The following is a 21878-nucleotide window of genomic DNA, read 5'->3' as shown; positions in this document are numbered from 1 at the left end:
AACTCATGGAGGCCTGGTGGCCCAACACGTGATCGCACGTCAAAGTGAGCGGTTGGTTTCAGTGTTCCTGCTGTGCCGGCAGAGCCGCGGCAGGGCAGCTGAACAAGCGCGCATCGAATAAACGCTACAGGCACAGCAGCAAGGACCAAACATCTCAGAAAATCTCGATTCTTGCTCCGTGAGCACAACGCAAGAGGTCACGTGTTGGGCCACCACTGTGGCTTCACGGAGAGTCCCCTTGCCAAGGTTGGCTACATGACGTAATGCTCCCTGCATATTTTCCCTTCCTCCATGAACCAAACGCACTCCGCCATCTTTCGAAATGTTCTAACCTACAGCACGAGTTTTGCGCATGCGCCGTCGATAAAGAGCGCTCACCCCGACAACGATGGTGCGGACGTCACTGGCGTGTCCATATAATTGCTATTGCAATGAGATGAAGTAAATTTAAATTTCTACTGTTTTGACGTGTAATCTTGATTATCTTACAGAAGTCTTTGTCTCTATGATGTGGCGCAGGGCAACACGAATGAAAGACTATCACGGGGGCGTCATTTTGTGTAGGAATTTACTGCTTAGTGGAACGTCTACATTATTAAATAATGTAGATGAAGAAGAAGTACAACAAAATCTATGCTTTCAGTTTAAGCCAACGATAAGAGCTTTTCGTCAAAGTCACGTCTACTTTTCAGTTTGAAATACCATCATTGGACCCACCGTAAATCTGAAAAACCTCGTGCACGTTCTCACACCCCTTTATTCGCCCATTTTTAGTGATTGACTCAAGAAAAAGTTTAAATTTACGACTACATGTGAAGGCCACTGCCCGGGAACTACGTTTGCGAGTGTCTCAGCTAGGAAGTGCAGCTTGCTGCATTTGCCAATGGCGCATTTATTCTGTGCTTTGAAAAGAAAGAAAGGGTAAAGAAGATTCGTAATTTAATGACTAGCTTCGGGTACAAGAGGGCAGTTATTTGTCATGACGGTGAAGCGCCATTAAAGGAAATTTCGGGCCCAGCCCGTCCCCATCTGTCAGTTGACACCAGCCAATTTTGTTACCGCAGTGCTTGCCGACCTAACAGAAGCTGATGGGTTCTTGCAAATGGTTTACTGAAATTATACAACTGATTATATTTATCAGACGCAACAGCAACGCACCTAATTTGGAAGCGATAAGCAGAAAACGAGACGAAGAAATACGAATGTTCTTCCTCGTTAGGTTGTTCTCAATTTCAAGGGCAAATCCAAAATTTTCAAAAGCACTGGAATGACGCTGGAGGTGGATTGAAAGAGCTTTCCTGCTTCATAATAATTTTCGTCGTTGGACAGTTCTATTGTGATACTTAATTCACTAAACATATGGAAAAGCTGGCGATTCGGCCATTTGAAATGGCGATGGTTAGGACTCTTCACATCGGAATATTAAGGATAATGATAACGACAAAAAACGTCACAAATTCAATCCAGCACTATTTATTCGGGTACTCATCGACTCCATGCAGAACAGGTGAGTTCCTGATTTTGTCGGAGGTATAAAGGTGTGAAAAGCGACAATGGATTGTACTTTACATTATGCACAGACTCCGAAGAGGAAGGAGAGTGGGATAGACACGAAGAATAACCAACGGAAATACTGACTATAACTACCCTGAGCTTGGGCAAAATGGAGTGAAGGTGGTAGAACGAGAGAATGGCTAACAAAAAAGGAAAAGAAAGGGAAAGGGGGAGGTGAGTATGTAAACGCGATGCTTCGTGCTATAAATCTTAGAGTCTTAGACTCGAGATGGTAATAAACGCAACAAGCACGTTTTGTGTCGATCTCCATCAGAAACAGTCACCGAGGGTTCTCTTCACCGACAAGGGACAATCGTTACGCTTGTCAGTAATGCCTGAGAGGATTTATCTAGCTGCTATGGACCAAGTGCAATAAGGAAAGAACTGCCTGATCATTTCCTAGCAGCCGCTGTTACCTCAAGAAATGAATTCCTAAACTCGTGAATGCCACGCCGAGCTACTGTCGGCAGGAAAGCCCACAAAGATATGAAAAGGCATCCTTAGGACTGCGACGTAGTCCAAGACGTAAAGGCGCACAGAGGTGAACGATACGCATAAAAGCTTTTATGTCCCTAATCTGCAGCATTCCGCTATGCCTCAGGAATTACTAAGGTGACTCCGGATTATTATTGTTACATAGAGCTATGAACATCACGGAAGCTCATAAAGAAGAGAGAAATGAGAAGATATATTGGAGAAAGATGGCTGCAAGAAGTAGGTTGTGATATAAAAATAACTGAGGTCAGTTGATCCGCCCTGTGCATTTTTTAGCACTTGAGGCTTCTCGTGTATTTCTGCATATGAACACATGAGTGATCTGTATCTGAATACATGAAAACACATGAGTGGTTTTCGGAAAATAGGACAACTTCGCTGGGACGTGTTTTGCCTACTGATTTCTTTTTCTATCGGTGTTGTCAAGTTTTTTGGCGTGTGTATGTGATACTGCCTTTTCATTGAGTGGCGTATTAATTAACTTACATGAATAAGACCTTGCAGAAATCCTTGCACAAAACGAACACTCGTTGCATATATACCTTTGCTAACTTCACCTTAAATGTTCGATATCAGTGAGAGTTCAAGAGAAAGCTATAAAGAAGGACACAGAAACAAACGCTCAATGTCCACTTTTAAAATATGAGCCTGCGCAGGATATACAGTGGTTATTAAGTCTTTTCAATGCCATTTTTCTGAGTAGAATGAAAATTTGATGGAGATTTCAGGTGTGTATAAATAACTTCCCCATACGTTCCGAATTCTCGCGAACGCGCTCGATTACCCGAATTGCCTTAATTATGCTAAGTTTACTTCCGAAAACAGCGCGGGAGCTTGTATGTCTCACTAAACATGACGTTATGAACACGAAGCGACTTCAGAGCTGTTCGCAATTTGCAAATCCTTGCTTTGGTAGGGCCACGTAAACGCGCGCTTAATCCGCCGGCTAAAAACACATCTTTCCCTTCCCATCTTCGAATACCCAGGAGATTCGCAGGTCCAGCTTGCTGACCGACCCCTTGCTGAAGAAGGTCTTGAGTCAGTGACGATGGGCGCCTGCATACAAACGACCTGCTTTATAAGTTAGCGTCCGACGCCGCTCAACGACCGCGATCCCCGCAATGTGCAGGTGCTTTTACGAGTTCCTCATTATCTCCAACTACAATAACGTTAGCGGCAGCTTGTCCCGAGGCCAATTGAGATCAACAGCCGACGGCAGCTAAACTATGGAGCAACGCTTAGCCTCTGGGAACGTCAGCGACGCGTAGGGCCCCATCCCGACCACGGCTTCGAACTTTCGCTCGGTCATCTCAGCCCTCTATGCCTTCGTATGCATCTCGGCGTCGCACACGGCAGGCACGCGAGTGGCATTGGGATCCTGTGCCGAGATCTGCAGCATCGAGAAAGCTGCGCTTAAAGTGTGGTGGTCTGCCCGCCCCATAAATCCAATTAGAAGGAAGGGGGCGAAGGGATCGGAAGGGGATGCTTTTAGTGGCCACCCTGTTTCCGCCGGCAACGTGTGTGCGTCCGTTCTATCGTCCACTTCCCACTTTGTTCTCTAGAGCTCGCCGGATGCTCAATGCGGTCTGAGTCGACGAGCACGCTTCATGAGTCTCCAGAGAAAGGCTTTCCAAAGCCGAGTTGGTGGAGCGAAATACGGGCATATCGCCAGCCTGGAGAGTTTTCGAAGACTCTATACTAAAAGGGAAACGACTTAAAGGCAGAGGTTGTGTGCGCGCGGAACTGTGGCAAGAGGGCATAGGGGTCACCGAGTGCAGCGGCACATGATAATCACATGGTCGCGTCTAAATGGGGCTTTACTGGCGAGCCTGCACGCAAAGAACGCTTGCATTCAGGCTTCCTATAGGCTTTAATATACCAGTAACATTCGGAACGTGCTTTCAGGCTCTGCTGTCTCGGGCATCTCAATGCAACGACCCTTTCACAATGTATGCGAAAGGCACCTGTACGTCGTTTATGAGTTCCGGTTCCCTGTTTTGGTCTTGTTTTCTTCAGTACGCTTTCAGCTAAACGAGAAGCTGGCCGACGCGGTACGTTGGTCAGGGTCTGTGTAACCGACAGCCCTTTGTACCTTTAGGCTGTAGAGTCCCACGTCATTGTAAAGGAGGCCAGTCTGTACGGGACACGTCCGTGACACGCTAATTTCATTTGGCAAAAGTGGTTTAAGTTCACCTGAAGCTTGGTTGTAATTAAGGACAGGCGATGAGGTATTTCCATTACGGAATTAAACGAACGTACAAATGATATCATGGCGCAACTGATATATCATGGCGCAACTCATATATCATGGGCTTTCGCACATATGAAACTACCACATTGCCTTCTTCAGGCAGCCTTATTCGCTTCGACACTGTAGACAGAGCGAGTGTCTTCAAGTTTCATATTGTTACGGAAGGTTAAATGAAGAGAAAGGAAGAAGTCCCAACATCCCCGTAACAATGCTTTTACCTTTTCTAGCTTAAATAAACTGCATGGCTCACCACTTTGTTTCTTTCTGTAAATCAACGTGTGCCCTCCTTGCTAACATCACGCGGTAAATAAACATTTAAGCATTTGTGCGTCATACTCACCGTTTTATTATTATTTTTTTTGTTCCTTCTCGTTGTGCTTCGGGGAGCCTGGTACGGCAGCGAACGGACATCGTTTTTCGATTTTCTGATGATGCCAATGTCATCGCATTTCAGAAGAAAAGACCTCTTATGTTTATCTGCAACTGCATGCCCAATAGGGGGTTCTTGATATGGAGATATGGAGATACGGCATTGAGATAAAATAGCAGCCCTTCTTGTTTTAAGCCTTTGCTCGAAAGGGCTGAGATCTCGTTTATTTTATTTTTTTTTTGTCGTTCCAACGACGTAAACGTTGCCGCCACCAGCATCCCATGGGTGCATTGCGCGCGTGCTGAAATGTTCGCTCGCAGTACCACCTCATTTGCATATGACACCGCGCCGCGCAAAAACAAATGGCACTGAAAAAAAATTTGGTAGAGGAGTGTGTGTGGTGTATTAAAGTGGCAGGCGGCCAACCGAAGAGATTAATCCCTTGTGGGAAAACGCGTGTGTACGTTCTATTTCACGTCCCACTCAAGTCTGAATACGTAATTAATCCGCTTCCTGAGTCTGATATGTAAAAAGAAAAAAAAGTTTTGATCAAGCAGATGGTCAAAAGAGCGCTTAGACCGAGGAAACAACCGAAACTGCGTACTTGCCTTCGCCGGGGAGTTTTAATGCAACCAATGGGTTATCGCCACTTCTTCACGTGACGAGAGGCGTACGAGGATTAGCGACAAAGTGTGAGACCGTTGGATATTTTCGATCGGTACGTAGTCTGCTGTGGAAATAATGCTTAAGAACGCCCCCAATTCTAGCTTTATATGCCGTGATGACAATAACGACGTGTCACAAAAGGAAATTAACAATTGCTGGGGTGCACTGAAAATATATATCCCTTCATCACACATCTCCGTGCTCCATCTATTTGTTCCCTCATTCAATTACTCGTTCACATTGAGTGGGTGATTGACTCAATGACAGAATTCCCAATTCACCCTATCACGAAACCGGTTATGCGTTTAGTCAAAATCTCAGCCTGTATATTACTCACTCCTTCACTTAATCACTCCCTCTCTCTGAATACGTGATTCCTCCAGTCACTCGATCACTTCGTCACTTATTCGCTGTCTCGTTGAATCACCAAGGCACACAATCAGTTTATAATTCACTCACTTTCTTTGTTTATGTTTCATTGGCTCGCTAGCTTGATCACTCACTCATTGAGTAACTCGCTCGTGCAATCACTGGTCGGTTTCTAACACTCTAGCCACCATTATTGCCACCATTTTACAAGAACCCACTGTCTTGTAACATATCGCAATATCAATAAACAAATAAAATATTTCTTGGCATTCGAACGAAAAAAAGAAGACCACGATTGCTAAAACACCCAGCGAAAACATGCGAACTGGGCTACCTTTACCAGTGTAGATAAACGAGCTTGCCGTTGTAATTGATGCGAATGAGACAAATGGCTCATTGAGCGAAAAGGCCGGTGGTGTCTGTAACAGCGAAACTTCCTACAGGCTGCGACGCCACGTCACGAACACGCGAGGCCAACGGTGATGCGCGCTCGTGACGCTGGCTCGCAATTGTTGGCTCGGGCCACTGGCCGTGGCGGAGTCTTACTGGGAGAGTCTTCTGCCCTGCACTTCCGCTCAAGACTAGTGCCGTATCATATCCAGTGTGATAACAGGGATTGCGCTCCGAGGGCTCTCCTTCGCTTTGTAAGGGTGCCTCCTCATAGTAAGGGAGCACCCAAGTGCCATGTTGAGGGCTTCGCCCCCACCATTCATATCATTGGCAATTAAATGTTTCTACCACCCACCACCACGGAGTAGATCAGGCAAAAAGGAACACCTGCTGCCGCGGTATAGCGTGAGGGGTGAGGGCATCGCCGCGGCACTGTCACCCTCGCTCTCAGAAGCCTGTGTTATCCGCGTGCTCTTCGTCCGAGCAAGCTATCGCCTGCGTTCTAGCTGCGCCTCGGTAAGGTCGAGTCATCACGCGCCAAGCGTCTCAACGCGCTCGCTTGCCCGCGAGGAGAGAGAGAGAGGAGTTTCATAATTCGAAGTACCGCTCAACGACACTGAGTTGGACTTTAATTCTTTCGCATTCCCAACTCATAAGAAGAGCTGATGTGTCTTAGGATTTTTTTTTTTTTTGAAGCAGCAAGAAAAAGTATTTTTCCTGGAGTCCGGAGTTATTTACGGGTTACCGAATCTCCCTCGTGCTGGCGCGAGGCAAGCGCCCAGGCACAGAAAGCTTACTCGGCCATTTGGATACCTGCCGAGGTTTTCACGTGAGCACCGCTCGTACACGAGTTGCAATAATTCAACAAAGATGTATTAGAAGTGTAGGCCCATTGAACAGTTGATCTTCGCCCAAGTGATCTGCGGCGTTATAACGGCGGGTCTTTGTTCTCCGCCGATCTTGTTTTCCCCTGAATTTTACAAACCAGAAACGCAAAAGAAGAAGACTAGAAAATGTGTCGCTGGCAAAGAAAAAGGCTCTCGTCTCACGCTCTCACACGTAGAGAATTCAAATTTGTTCTGGGCGCATTACCAGACGCTGTCCCAACAGGTGAAGCCAAAAGCGTATAGACCAAACTACCTTATCTCCTCACATCCTCCCTATTTTCTGCGATGCACCCTATCTGAAGGCTTGTCGCATCTTGCCAGGCTTTATCAATTCGTGGCGTGCCCTGAGCCAGGAGCACAAAAAAAAAAAAATACGGAAGCGTGTTATCGCAGGCAGCAGCAAATTTGTTCCCGCAATTCATAAGGCCCTGATTTACGGCCTACCGTTTTGCGTCCGGCCCGAAGAACAAGTCTTAACACCGCCACTACTCGCCCTTATACGCGTTTTGTTCCAGTATGGTTAACGAATTCCTTTCAACTATATATCTTGTTCCTTTCTTTGCCGGTTCCCCGATCAGAAACTGCACCAGTGTGCTACCGTACAGTCCAGTGAATAAATAGCTCAGGGATGTGGTGGGTGCAGCGGCTTAGGAGAGCGCGGACGCCGTTCCGGAAACCGCCATGATCGTAAAATAAAGCACAGCGCCCTCTCTCGTCGGCCCTCGTAAAACCTTCAGCGGCCGCGCGATGGTTTCTGCACGCGACCGCAGAGAGAAATGGATGAAGAGATGTGGACAATCAGGAGAAAGAAAAAAAAAAGATTGGAGACAGCTCGCAATAACCCTGGGTTCGCCTGCGGGCGATTGTATGGCTTGCGCAATTCAGTCGTCTCTTTTTTTTTTTTTTTTGTCGTTGCGTGAATGCGTGTTCTTGCGCACGTTCCCTCAACGCGCATTTCCCCAAAGCAGTGATGCGTGGGGTCATTCGAGAGTTGCGTCGGACCGGTTGAACGACAGGGACAGAAAAAAAAAAAGCCTGACGAAAGAACTCATATACGCGTCCCGTCCATGGTGTCTGTCAAAGCGGTCTGATCCCTGCGATCTCTCTCGGGTCGAATTGAGGGGACGCCTCATTTGGCTTTTATTGTCCTCTTTCTTTTTTTCTACAATCTTTGCAGGGAGCAATGAAGCTTGCACGAAGTTTGCTTGAATGGAGTGAGCCAGCTGAAGGTTTGTCCCGTTCTGCACGTTGCTACAGAAATAGCAGCTGAAGTAAAGAAGTAGCAGAAGTGTAGGAACAGTCGCTCTTCCGGGGCTAGCATTGTATACACGGTAATGGAAGCAGAACAGATATGAAAACATGCAGGAATGCAAAGGCACGCGGATATACGCAGCAAGTATGACTTTGCCAAGGCGTTCAACAAGGTTCGACTGCACTTGCTACTCCTTAAAATTAGTGCCCTAAATATTGATCCTAACATACTGAAGTCAACTGAATGGTTGCTTACTAACCGCACGCAATTTGTTACTGCAAGTGATTCAGTGGGCAGCATTGCTCAGTTCAATCAGGTGCATCACAGGGCTCCGTCTTAGGACCATTGCTGTTTCTAGTATATATTAATGACCGCCGATGCAATTCACTCTTCAATTAAACTCTTCCCAGATGACTGCGTCCTTTACTTTAAGATAAGAAATTCGCAGGACTCTTTGGTGTTCCAAGTGGCAAATGGTGCTTAATCCAACTAAATGCAAAGTAATTGCAGCTTCTCGGCAGTCTAATCAATCCAACACTTTCCATTACAAAGTTGACGAAGTTCGTCTTGAAAGAGTTCCCTCGTATAAGTATCTCGATGTCCATGTGGCTAATAACATCTCCTGGCTTGCACATACCTCCAAAATTATCAGTAACGCGAATGGAATGAATAAAATGCCAGGCTACATATAGGCAGGAATTTTTCATAGGCCCCGCCACACTTAGAACTAATTCTGTACAAAACACTTATCAGACAGAAGCTACAGTACGCCTCATAAGCATGGGATCCCGGACAACGTGCCCTAATATATAGCAGCGAATAACTACAAAACCCATCAACTCGTTTCATTGTTTCTTTATATTCAAGCGCAGCTAGATATTTCTTTAGTAAAGACAAGTATACGCCTGTACAATTTACAACGTAGACGAAAAATATTTCGCCTGTGTTTATTTCACAAAATTTTCTTTCAGAAAAAACTGTTAAGGCAAGAATTTCCAAAAGAACCAGCTTACGTGTCTTCCAGAATTGATCACCCGCAAAAAGTCTCCGTTTCCTTTAGTGGAACAAAAGCATTGTTTGACTCTTTTTTGCCCAATACAAGTACCGAGTGGAACCACCTATGCTCCTCAGTCACCTGCACAGAAGGTACAATGATGCTCAAGGCTGCCCTTAGTGGCTACATACTTCACACTAGTTGAGTGACAATATCTTCTCTAAAGCTTTGTCTGGGGTTTGGTGTTTGTCATTTTCTTTATTTGAGTGTACCTGTCGCGCCCTTAGTCTGCAACAAACTTTAGGAATTTCTTTTTTTCGTGTTAATGCTTTATTGTTACTGATGTCTCTCTTGAAGTGCATTCTACCCATCACCTCTGTGATGGCCAATGGGCCTTGAGGGTACTATAAATAAAAAAAACATTAACTAAGTTTTAACTCTGCCATATCTGCGGCTAAATGAATACCGTAAAAAAAAAAAGAAAATGTGTGAGCACGTGAACACAAGTGGCTTCGAGAAAATGGTCACCCAACAGAGCGCTTTTCTACTGCCTGGGAAATCATGATTTCTTTACTTGCATACCTTTACGTTCTTTTCCTTTGTATTGCGCCGAATTAATATTTGTTGTCATAATTGTGCAATGGACCAAATCTCTGAAAACGTGGCCTAAACTGTTTGTAAGGTGATTTTTCGTTTTTGTGTGAAGTCGGACATTAACGGCCCTAACGCTGTTTTTTATGCCTTCTGGTACCAGAGACACGTGCCATATATAGACTGCGTTGCTGATTGAGACGAATAACGCACTCCACTCCACTCCAGTCACTCACTCACTCACTCACTCACTCACTCACTCACTCACTCACTCACTCACTCACTCACTCACTCACTCACTCACTCACTCACTCACTCACTCACTCACTCACTCACTCACTCACTCACTCACTCACTCACTCACTCACTCACTCACTCACTCACTCACTCACTCACTCACTCACTCACTCACTCACTCACTCACTCACTCACTCACTCACAACGAGCAAAGGTTAGGTTAGCAACTATATTATATCGAGTGGGTGCGCTCATGAGTAAGCCGCCTTATAAAACAATTGTTTATTTTTCCTCTTCGAAGCAGTGGACGCAAGGAAAAACATAAGAACAACACGCAGCCATGTGGCCAGTTTCTTGCTCCCTGAAATGTACATTGAACGCTGATCAAACTGAAGACAAGGAGTCGAAGCGCGCAATACCTTATTATAATGTTAGAGCAAGTATTGATTCATTTCTCGCAATGGTTTCCTCGCTTGGAGTATTTTCCCGTTTCCAGTTCACATTTCACGAAAATGTGCTTTTTTTTTCTGTGTCTGCTTTGTATTACAAACACATAACAGGGCGCGGATTATAAAAAACGCCCGTTCGTCGTTTTCTTTAGAACGCATACTTTTATCGCGATTACCAACATACCCGTCATGTACTTCTTTTGTATTGTTTTGTTTATCGTGAAAACGATCACATTCATGTTCTAAGCAATCTCTCTCTCTCTCTTTTCTATTGAGGCATGCTATATTAACCGTGATTGCAGTGTCACACTTGCCTTCTCTCTTTGACACGGAGCAGAGTTGTAAATAAGGAAGAAAGGAGACATTGCTCGCATTAAAGCGGGCGGACGAAGCCGAAGGCGATGGGCAAAAATGTTTCTTTTTTTCGTAGTTATCTGGATAATTAGGAATCACATGATGGAATCAATCTGCAAAGCTTGAAACACCGGTTCAACTATCGTTTCTGCGTTGAGCCCCAGGTTGAACCCAGTGTCGACATATTTAAATTAGGCAGGGAGCGCAAGTACGCTGTTTCAGTTCGCTGCTCGATGGCTCCGGTTCGAAAAAAAAACACTTGGTCTCCGTCACCTGCGTTTGCATCTCCTCATCTCCTCGTTGGCTCGTTACGCCTTGTCTCGACTTGGCTGAAGTTTCGCTTTTGTAGTACTTTAGCGAGCGTACGTATGGTAGTATGTTCCACACAAAGTATCAACCCCACGCGCACTCCCGTAAAATATGGCGGGAATATATAGCGATAACCATCTTCGACGTTCCGTTGAGAGATAGCGCTGTCTACTGCAATTGTCCCCGGTGCATAGTCACAGCAGACGACAGATGTCAGCGCTTGAGATGGGCTGCAACGCGGGAACAAGTATTGCGACATGTTTCAATATCTGATACGCGTCAGCAGCTACTGTCCTGGCCATGGAAAGACGTTCCGGCGAATGAACTGCGATTTCGGCGTAAAGGAGGGACGACAAGTTGGAAGGGTCCAATAAATTAAATGGACGACATTGAGAAAGAGAAACAACGTATTGAAGCGGGAACGAAACTGGCGAAGGAGATGACCTTACTGTTGTCGCTGACAGATGCCAATAAAGGTTGTTTCAATTTCTGACTTAGGAGAGTAATGTGATTGCATCTTGCCAGTTGTCTGAGTGTGTAACTTGCTGTCCCTGACTTGTCAAACTTTGACATCTTTGGTATTGTTCCCAGGGGTGCCTTTGCTCATGCAATTGCTAGAAAGGTCTTATATGTCACAGGCGTTTCTTAAACATTCCGTGAAGATCAAAAGTGCACGGCATATCAATTATTGAATTCTAGCTGCACATGTTGCGTCAGGGATAGCTATGGTCAGAGACTTCCGCAGGTTTTGTATTTTATTCGAGCGTCCGATTTCTCTCAATCTGTTGGAAAGTTACGTGACCTCACTCGATGACGACTGTTAAAATTTTGCGCCAACTTCCGCATCACTTGTTCCAGAGGTCATGTAACGCAATGCCCACTATAACGACTGTACGACCACCCACAACAGAACATGGCACCAGGCGGCTTGGACGGTTATCTGAACCGGAAAAAAAAAGAAAAGTAAACACGCTGCAAGAATAATGAACCTCACACGAGGGACGTTGACTGCAAGTGGGGATATCGGTGTTTCGTTTACTCAAGTTCGTCTAAAACCTGACGCGTGCCCGACGACAGAAGCCTATTTCCGATTCTAGTTCTCTTGCTACCTCTTCGGGCACCCGGAAGTTGGTGCCGTCGAGCCGGAAAGACGCTGTTTGGGACGAATAGACTTCCCTTAATCGTCATTTCCTCTCCCGTGACGTTGTCATGCAGCCAAGGCTGTCGTAAATAGACATTGGCGAAGCAGCAATGTCAAGGCAAGATATTTAGTTGTTTCTCTGCATTCACTTTGTTGTTTTTGTCTCCGTGGCATCTTTTCCAGAACAGCGGCTGTTCAGTGCCACATTCCTTCGCTAAAAACTTCAATCTTTTCACTGAAACTTCTCATTATTTCACTATTGTTTACTGTGAAAAAGAGAGAAACGTTGAAGCAGGTGCATTTTATGCCTCAATCTGTCCGATATAAGCCGCTTAAAGAGCAAAAGAGAACTTATTGTTTATCTTGTGTTTTGATTTAGCATGATTTAGAAAGAAGGTGCACTGAACATAGACCCCATTTTGTTAGGGAACACTTTTACTTTGCAGTTTGTCGTGGTACTTCGAGAAGTGTTCCATGGCTGGGCCTTATCCACTAAAGGAGTTCGCGCAGATGTAAGGAGAGCTAGTTTAGAAGAAGCAATATTCGATTCAAGAGACGTTTCAAATCATCCCCTCGTAGGCTGAAAAGTGCTCATATATTTCGCCTAAGAATAAAATAAAAAGTGGAACAAACGTATGTCAAAAGGCGCTAGCACATCGCACCAAACATCCGATCATACACTATTTTTCGAAGCCATAACCAACTTTATTGCAGTGGCTCGGCTAAAGAATATTCCAGGCAGCCGTAAAACGACGGCGAATGTTTAGCACGGAGCTTCGAGAAAAGGAAGTCTCCTATGGACCATCCCCTCCATCCCCCCCCCTCCCGCCCCGTAACCCATACCTCCAGCAATTTTGGTGACGACCGACGGAAAAAACGGTCACTTCGTGAATTGCCCCGCTGTGGCGCTTCTGCAAAAGTCTTTGCCGTTCCATTTGGAAAAAAAGAAAAGAACGTCGGCAAGATCGAAAGACGACAGCCGAGGATGGACCGAAATAAACATGGATTTAAAATGGAAACAACTCTAATGGAAAGAAAAAAAAAAGAAACCTGGCCGGTAAGCATAGTCATCCGGAGGGACTAGACGACTGTTTACAAGCTACTTTCATGAAACAAAAGTATAGCCCCCAATTCTATTGCCGAATGCTATAGCGGCTGCGAAAACGTCTAAGTATAAACAAGTGGAATATATCTCCGCTGTGGACGCGCGTAACGGTGCAGGGGATGGTGCGCACGTAGGTGGCGTTAGAGGGCAAACGGGAGTGAGGGTGAGAACGGCGCCACAATAAAACACCCAGTGGGCCATTACCCCAAGAGACTCCCTGCCGGCAGGCAGGAGGGATGCAACTTCACACTTGGAGTGTCACGCATCTATGTTATAGTGAGTGCCACTGGAATTGCGTGGTGTGCTTTTTTTTTTTCAAAATCGAAGCTATTCAGCGGGAATGACGGTCAATGGAAAGTGTATGAAGAGATTATCTCTGAACGCATTTTAAGTCAACCCAACTTTTTACCAAGCTGGGAACGTTGGCAGGAAAGAACAACCGAGCAGGGATGCTAAACACCCTTGAGAAGGAAGTTTGCTGGCATCCGTGGCTTGGAGCTACGAAAGATGAGCCTGAGAAGCACGAAGACGCATAGTGCATGGAGACGTGTAAGATGCCAGACCACAGAGCTTGTGTGCGAGTCACTAAATTGTCTTTCATCTGTGTTACAACTAAGGGCGAGGCATCTGCCGTCACCCAGCTCGCATTCGAACACAGAATCTTGACCACGACGACTGCCACAGATCTCAGGTAATTTCGATAACATCACTTTCAGTACTGCTGTCGGTCGCCTGATCACCGTTTTCACATTCTTATTTTTCTTCTCTTCCTCACCTTTGCTAGCCTTTTCTCTAGCCTCCAGTGCCGAAATGGCGAACCTGGTTAAGGAATAATAACGAACTATGGTTAACCTCTAATTAATCTGTTCCTAAACATGCCAAAATTTTTTCCCCTGTGTGCCCTCGTGCGCGGCTTGGATAGGGTCACTTCATATGCGAAATGACATATAATCACCTATTTCACGATTTACTTCATCTTGTGTTGCGGGCTTTTCTGTGTATTCACTAGAGTTTCGCATATCAAAGGCTCTCGATAAAGGCATCAGAGTAACAACTTCATTCAACAGCGCTGCAGTTAGCGTTTAATAGGGAAAAGTCCAAGTTGCAGGCGGATTTCTGGGTATTCTATCGAGTCCTCGTAATTGCCGAGTAAACAAATATTGATTTAGTGCACAGTGAGATATGCCACCTTTATTTAATTTTTTTGCATGTAAAGGATTCAATGGTAGGCTCAAATCAAATGCACAATTATTTATTGTCTAGCCAGAAAAGTGAAAACAAGAAGAGTCCATAACTTATTATTTTTATCTGTTGAAGGACGCGACATCACGCTTAGAGTGTGTTGATTGTAGCATGTCGACAGCTGGGCGAGTCTGCGTCATGGGTGATCTTGCGGACTCTCATTTATCAAAGTGACACTTCCTTATATCGTATCTCTAAGAAACCTAAGCATGCTGGATGTTTCACGTAATTTTAGGTAACGATTAAAAAAAGGTCTGGCCACAGCTGAATGATACCAACGACATATGTTTTGCTGCCATGTGGTGCTCCGTAGAGTAGTTTTCACATTCCGCTTAATTAGTTAATTACCTAAGATTAATTATGCAATATTTTCGAGAATCGCTTTAGAGTCGGGTGCGTTTCATATTGTTGTAGGGGCCATTCGGAATCGACCGATCGAATTCTGTTTGGCAATGTACATGCTGCGTCGTGTTTTTTTTTTCGGCGTATGATGAAAGCCCGCGAGACATAAAATACAACCGCGTGACTGCGTTCATGCGTTATCGGACTTCAGCGCTTTCAACCGCACTTCGTGCGAAAGAACCGTGCGCGCGGACCGTGGTGACGTGAGCTGTCACGTCTCTAGGCATCGGCTTCACAGTGCGTCAGCATCTTTGGCGGTGGCACACAGAAAGGAAGCGCCGTCATCGTGATAAGCGACAGGCTTGACGCATGGTTCAGAGTGCTGCAATAGGATAGCGCACGAGCGCAGTCACATAGCTTTATTTCATATTTCGCGGGCTTTCATAATATGCTGAAAAAAAATTGAAACGCAGGATGTACTTTGCCAAACACACACACAAAAAAAAAACGGATCCGCCGTTTCTGAACCCCCTCTACAACACAAGACGCCCTTGGCCCTAACGTGAATATTAAAGATTTTTGCTTAACTGATCTTAGTTAACTAACTAAGCGGAATATAAAAAAGTGGGAGTAGTCCGCCCTTATAATTACCGCATCAAAAACAAAGCGATGCTTTCGCGACTACTGATGAAACCGACACTTCAAAAATGTCTTCAAACATAGTGCTAGTATGATCCTGCCTTGTAGCAAACTAATCATGCGTAGAAAGCGCAATAAACTCAAATTGATCCCCACAGAGTACGCAGGTGGTTCAATTGATCTAAAGCTTTACGGCTGCACCTTCTTTTTTCCTTGCCATCGTTGGCCAGGACCGAAAAGAAAAACTCTTGAAGCCTACTGTGTACATCGTCACTGTAACGGGCGTACAACACTTTGTCATCCGTCTTCTCGCCTTGCGCCTCGCTTTCGCGGTGTCTTTCCCACAGTACATATACAAAGGCTAGCCCGCGACAATCAACCCGTTCAACCTCCTTTGCCTTTAGTATTCTACATTGTCCCTCTCTAGGCAAGACTAAAGCACTAAACAGGCTTCTGAATACAACTGGACAGAGTAGGACGACCGTCAGTTATCGTTCTCATCACTGCATTCTCCCGAAAGCGAAATCCGCAGCATTCGGACGAAAGCGACACTTCAGCGCCACCCACAATCGGACACCCTCTGATCTCGGTGACACGTCCGAAGGATACGTCCGATCTCGTTAGCCAGCGCAACCTGGCGGTCCCGCTTCCACTCTCCCCAAAGTCGGACCAGTCACCCCTTTCGTCCTCAAAGAGATCAACTCTTCGCCATCTCGACCTCTCCCGAAATCGGATTACGGGGAGCGGTATCCACTGCGTACAGAGAAAGCTTCCCTCAGCACAAGTAACTCTGATTGGAGCCGAAAACCCTCTTTAGAAACGCTGGATGCACACCAGTTGTTGAGCGGAAAAGCGTCAAGTGCGCGCCCTTTCGGTGTTGCCGTGGAGAGAAGGCGGCGCGAATCCAACCGATGAGGAGACAACACGCCGCGTTTTGTAGCATGAACGATGGGACTAGGAACATAGAGAGACGTACGCAACATAAACAACGTTGACTCACAACTGAAGGTCGAATGCAAGATAAGGCTTCAATCAGAAGGATTGGCTGAGACTGGGGGTATGCAAAGTGACACGTGTCAGTAGCCCATTTGTGGAGGAACCCTAACACAAATTTGGGAATAGCCGAACATATCTAGCAGTAAGAAGCAGGAGGGTTGCTTTAGCCGAGTTCAGTCTAGTAAGTTCGGATAGGAAGGGGAGGAAGAAAAACTGAGCCACTGAGAGGGACTACTTTCACAAATGAATACAACTCGCACATATTTTTTTTTTTTTTTTTTGCTCTCGAACGGCGATCACTCGCTCGCCCCACCTGCCAATGTTCACTCTAGCAAACTTTGCAGGAAACAGACTAGGCTCACTGGCCAATTATATTTCACCGCCTCCCGCGTTACTACTTCGCGTTAAAGCAAGAACTGCAATTTTCTTTTTTTACCTGATCATTTTAGTATAGCACATTTTTACAACAAAAAATCGGAGTCTTGTTTACTCTCCTTAGCATCACTGTTTGACAGTGCGTTGTTGCGTGGTCACTTGCTTTATTGATCCCTAAAGACGGAAACCCACTGGGACAAACAGTTTATTCAATGGCATTCTGGCATTGTTCTGTTCTCTAAATACTTGTTCGCCAGTGCCATTTGACGCGGGCCTTGCCCTCAAAGTATTGCCCTCAAGCAAAACCTTGCCTCATTCATACATCGTGGCGTTATAGAAAGCGTAATTCGTGGGCGTTGCCTACCACTGTACAATCGTAATTCAAGGCTTATACGGCCTTTGCAGAGCGCGACAACACTTTTCTCCAAATAAACGATGGTTAGAGGGCACCGCGAGCGCAAAACGTTTCTATAGAATATGTGGGCCCGTATTCACGAAGCGTTGTTAGGCTGAAAGCGTTCATGCCAGCCCATGGTTACGTAGGACATATCATAAGCGAAGGCGACGAGCCAAAAAAAAAACCATACCTACGAACGAAAAGCTTTGTGAATTCGGCCCATGCTTTTCGCGCTCGCTACGGGCACGCATGGTCTGCTGTCGGCGTGGAATCTGGAACACCCGGTGCCCCTTCAAACGGCAAAACGGGAACAACTGTCGCGAAGTTCTTTTATTTCGCAGTGAGACGTAGTAAGTAGCCGGCCGCCTTCGCTAAATATCGTGTTCGATGCCAGAGTTCGCGGGCGCCAGCTCTTACAATCCGGACTACAGCGCGCAGGGATAGCTTTGTGAATGCGAACCCTCGTTCATTCGGGCCATGAAACACATATTACGCTACGGAGAAAGAGAGCCGGTATGGAAGTGCCGTCCTGCGGCCACAAATCTTCATTCTCTGTCGCTCTTTCTAATACCAAGGGGCGCAATTCGCGGCAGGCCATCCCGCTACGTGTAAGACAGAGTCAATGGAGCGCGAGATACTGTCCGCAGTAATTCTCCCTTTCCACAGCAGCCACCACCAGCTCAGATCGACGTCAACATTCGTCGACGAAGCGGAATAACTAAGATGTCGGTAAAAAAAAAAGAGAGCGAGAGAGAGAGAGAGAGAGAGAGCGTGTTTGCATCGATAGCCATAGCTCGCGTTACTGCCCCCCTCCCCCCTTTTTACATTTATTTTCACTTCGGGCGGCGCTAAACAGTTTTCATAGCGGGCTCTAAAAGACAACATAGTGTTTTAGTTTCACCGTTCGCGTATTACACTGCACGGAACAGCTGGTTTACCGGGTACGATAACTCGAGTGTTCGCATTGGTGATGCCGTCTTCTATCACAGAATTTAACCATAGAGGGCACAAAGTTGCGATTGCAGTGACCAGCCATATCATATTTAGTTATCCAGTAGAGCGTATGCAGCGACATTGTTTTCAATATGCATTTCGGCAGTTTGAGAACTCCACAGGATGGACAAACCATCACAATTAAAATATCCTTTCCATCATTAGTGTTTACACTGCCCTCTATGTATTGCGTAACCCAGTATTCAGTAAAGAGCAGTGTTTTTGCGAATGCGCTAAAATGCACTAATACTTAGACGAACAACGTGAAGTGTACAATATCCAAGCGTACGATACCCAGTCCTTAAGTGACTACTGTCTCAGATTACTCGAAAAAAAAAAACAATTGAGAAAATTATCATTTTACTCCTCGAGCTTCTTAGCAGCGGCGGCACATAGAAATTTGCGCGACAATCGACAATACCTCATGTCTACGTACATCTACATAACATATTCCGCAAATTGTATGCCCCTAACCGTTGTGACTCAGCGTTTCGTAAACTTTCTCTTCTATAGCATATACTAAAGCATGATTCTGCCAAGGCTAAACCTCTAGCTCACTCATCCATCACCACACCTAAATTGGAATACGCATTCATTATTTGGGACCGTCTCACAAAAACGAATATTGACAAACTACAGATAACGCAGTGTTACTTCTCGTCTTACTTTGTTCCCGTTGTCGAGAGAAAGACTCTCTCAAACACTAATGAAATAATACGGCATTCCAACGTGCCAGACGCGGTGTAAAAATTAACAAGCTAATGTCTCTCTTTTTACGTGAAAACACCAGATTTCTCCTAACCTCGTAGTACTATATACCTGTGCCCTGTACCTACAAGAAATAGGCATCATCATGGCCACTCCTTCACTCCGTACAACACCAAACAAAGCGATTTTAATAGTCGTTCTTTTTCCCCCGAACAATAAGTCACGGAAAGAAACTGCAACCATCCTTAACAGAGAGCATTAGAACTACACAACTTGTTATGTTATAATACACTCACATGTGTGTTCTTTGTTGTATGTTTAATTACGTTGTTGACGTGTGTTAACGGTGTTAATACTATGTTATTGACCATTCTTAATGCTTATTGTGTATCTGTGTTTACTTTCTGCGTGATAAATTCATATCAAACCACTTAATCTTTTCAGATATCTCAGTTCCCTATTGGTTTATAACTGAGATGTGCTTTCTTTTCTTTTCCTCGTTACTGTTAAATTGTCCCTCTTCCTTAGGCCTATTAAGGTCTGCAGTATTATGTAAATAAATAAATACAGAAAGATAAATAAATAAATAAATAACTTAGTAAACTGAAATTCGCATGTTGTTGTTTTTTTCGTCTCAAGGAGGACGAGTTCAAATATGAGCACAAAAACGAGTGCGCCTAGTTCATAGCTCCTGAAACTACTCTTATATGCAGGTTCGCAGGAGAAACACGGACATAAAGAAAGGAAACGAGGACGTGCGCAGTTATACGTGTCCTTTCTTTGTCAAAGTTTCTTTTTTGCGCACATGTCTATTGTTTCGGAATGAATCTACGAACCCAAAGCAAAGCTTTCTACGTCGCAACTCTCGTCTACGCACCGTTCTGATTATTGACTGAGATATTCGGTGGTCAAAGGACGCAGCAAAGAGAAAAAACGAAAGAAATAAATAAAACACAAGTGTGAATAAGCGTTAAGTTGAAGCAACAATGACAAGGAAGAAATAAAGTTTCGGAGACAGAGTAACGACTGTGCCACTTGCACCAGGGTTGCTTCTTACATTCGGCCCCTACATGCGCGCGGTCGCGTAAAAATTATGACGCATGCCAGCCGGCCGCCTAAGTCGCCTCTATAGCGAGCTACCAGCAAGCGGCGCGGCGTGCCAACGTTCGTGGCCATAAAACCCATAGAGAGAGAGAGAGAGAGAGAGAGAGAGAGAGAGAGAGAGAGAGAGAGAGAGAGAGAGAGAAGGAGAGAGAGAGAGAGAGAGAGATTTGCGGGTGGCGGCTGACACACGGGTCAATGCATCTTGCCGCGCTCTCACACATGACTGGGATGGCGTCAAGAGCTCTCACTCTCTCTGTCGTACGGCGTCGTTACAGAAGTGTGCCACAGTCGGGTGGACGCCGAGTTCCTCTTTCACTGCACGAAGAGCGCGCCACACACTCGATTTCACGTGTTACGTGCAGTGGAGAGGAATGGATAGCGCAAGACGACACGTAACGGCATTTCGAGTATCGTCCACCCGAGGCAGTATCACGAAGATGAGTGGGAAACCCAAATTTGTGCTGGTCTCCCGGTGATAATTTTTGTTATTATTATTTTTTTGCTTCGTGAAACTCGCTCAGCCTAGCGCATTTCCGCGCAATTGATATGGTACAGGTGGTCAAGGTTGTTTAACTGTGCTGTGCTCATTTTGGGACGTAATTACTGAGCACTAAAGACGCTGCCATGAAGAAAATGCACGTATAAAAACGTCAAATATGCACGTGACACGACGCTGTAAGTTCGTCTGCGTGGAAACCATGGGTGTTTTTTCTTTGTTTTTGTCTTTTGTGACGCACCTACTATGTCTTTAGGGAAACACATCAGTAGCACATATTTCGAGCTTCAATACACCATTTACTCTCTGCTGCACGTTAATTGAGTTATACGAAGAATGAAACTCACAGTGCCACTACACGCGCTCATTTGTACATAAGTCCAAGTCATACGGGCAAGATTATTTTGTTACAGTTTTCAACAGGAATTCAACGAAAACTCAAATTCTAGAGACGGCAAGGGGAACCTAGTAACAAGACCATTTGTCGCAGGCCCGTCGTGTTACTGGAGTACAGATACCATAAATAACTTGCTTCCACAAGAAAGGCATCACCTGTAAACGCTTTGGATTTGTATTGCGCTGCACGCAACTTCGCCGTGGCGTAAGCAAAAACATAGGCGGGAATAGACGGAGGGACACGCGTTAAAGGCCGTCGTGTGGCGCTGCCTGCTATTCAGGCGAATTATAATCCGGTCTCCCTACCGTTGGAGCGGCGTGGGGGCGAGGGAGAGTTCTTCTCCAGCTGCGCTGACGCGAAACGTCCGCGGTAGCCCAGACGCTGGCTTAAATACCATCTACGAGTAAAGTGCCATAGAAGAAGCCCCCGCGCGTAACACGGTACCCGAGTCGCCTGACCACTCATGAAGGCAGGGCGTAGGTCCGCTCCCCACCCTAGTGCAAGGAGACGGTCGTAAAGAACGGCACGTTTATTGCTTGTGACCGCCTTAGGACATCACGACATAAAAACATAAAAATAAATAAAGATTAAAACAAGAAGCGAATTGCTAATCTAGGTGCAATGGGTTGCCCTGCCCCAAATCTAACACACGGCTTTTGATCACTTGATTGCGCGCGCGCACACACACACACACACACACACACACACACACACACACACACACACACACACACACACACACACACACACGCGCGTTAGGAGTCTGCTGCCTGTA

General features: G+C 45.6%; 1 protein-coding gene and 1 long non-coding RNA gene across 2 annotated transcripts in view; both read right to left on the bottom strand.

Annotated features, from left to right (window-relative positions):
- LOC142588163 (uncharacterized) overlaps window positions 1-21878 on the bottom strand; it is a 268768-nt gene that overhangs the window by 51292 nt on the left and 195598 nt on the right. The gene's annotated exons all lie outside the window — the stretch shown is intronic.
- LOC142587212 (uncharacterized) overlaps window positions 17230-21878 on the bottom strand; it is a 72042-nt gene continuing 67393 nt past the window's right edge. The window contains exon 3 of the long non-coding RNA XR_012829399.1: window positions 17230-17239. This is a non-coding gene — a long non-coding RNA (uncharacterized LOC142587212). The remainder of the gene's footprint in view (window positions 17240-21878) is intronic.

This window comes from Dermacentor variabilis, chromosome 7 (assembly GCF_050947875.1).
Source record: "Dermacentor variabilis isolate Ectoservices chromosome 7, ASM5094787v1, whole genome shotgun sequence".
In the NCBI taxonomy this organism is placed as follows: Eukaryota; Metazoa; Arthropoda; class Arachnida; order Ixodida; family Ixodidae; genus Dermacentor; species Dermacentor variabilis.
This window is presented reverse-complemented; position numbering and strand designations above follow the sequence as displayed.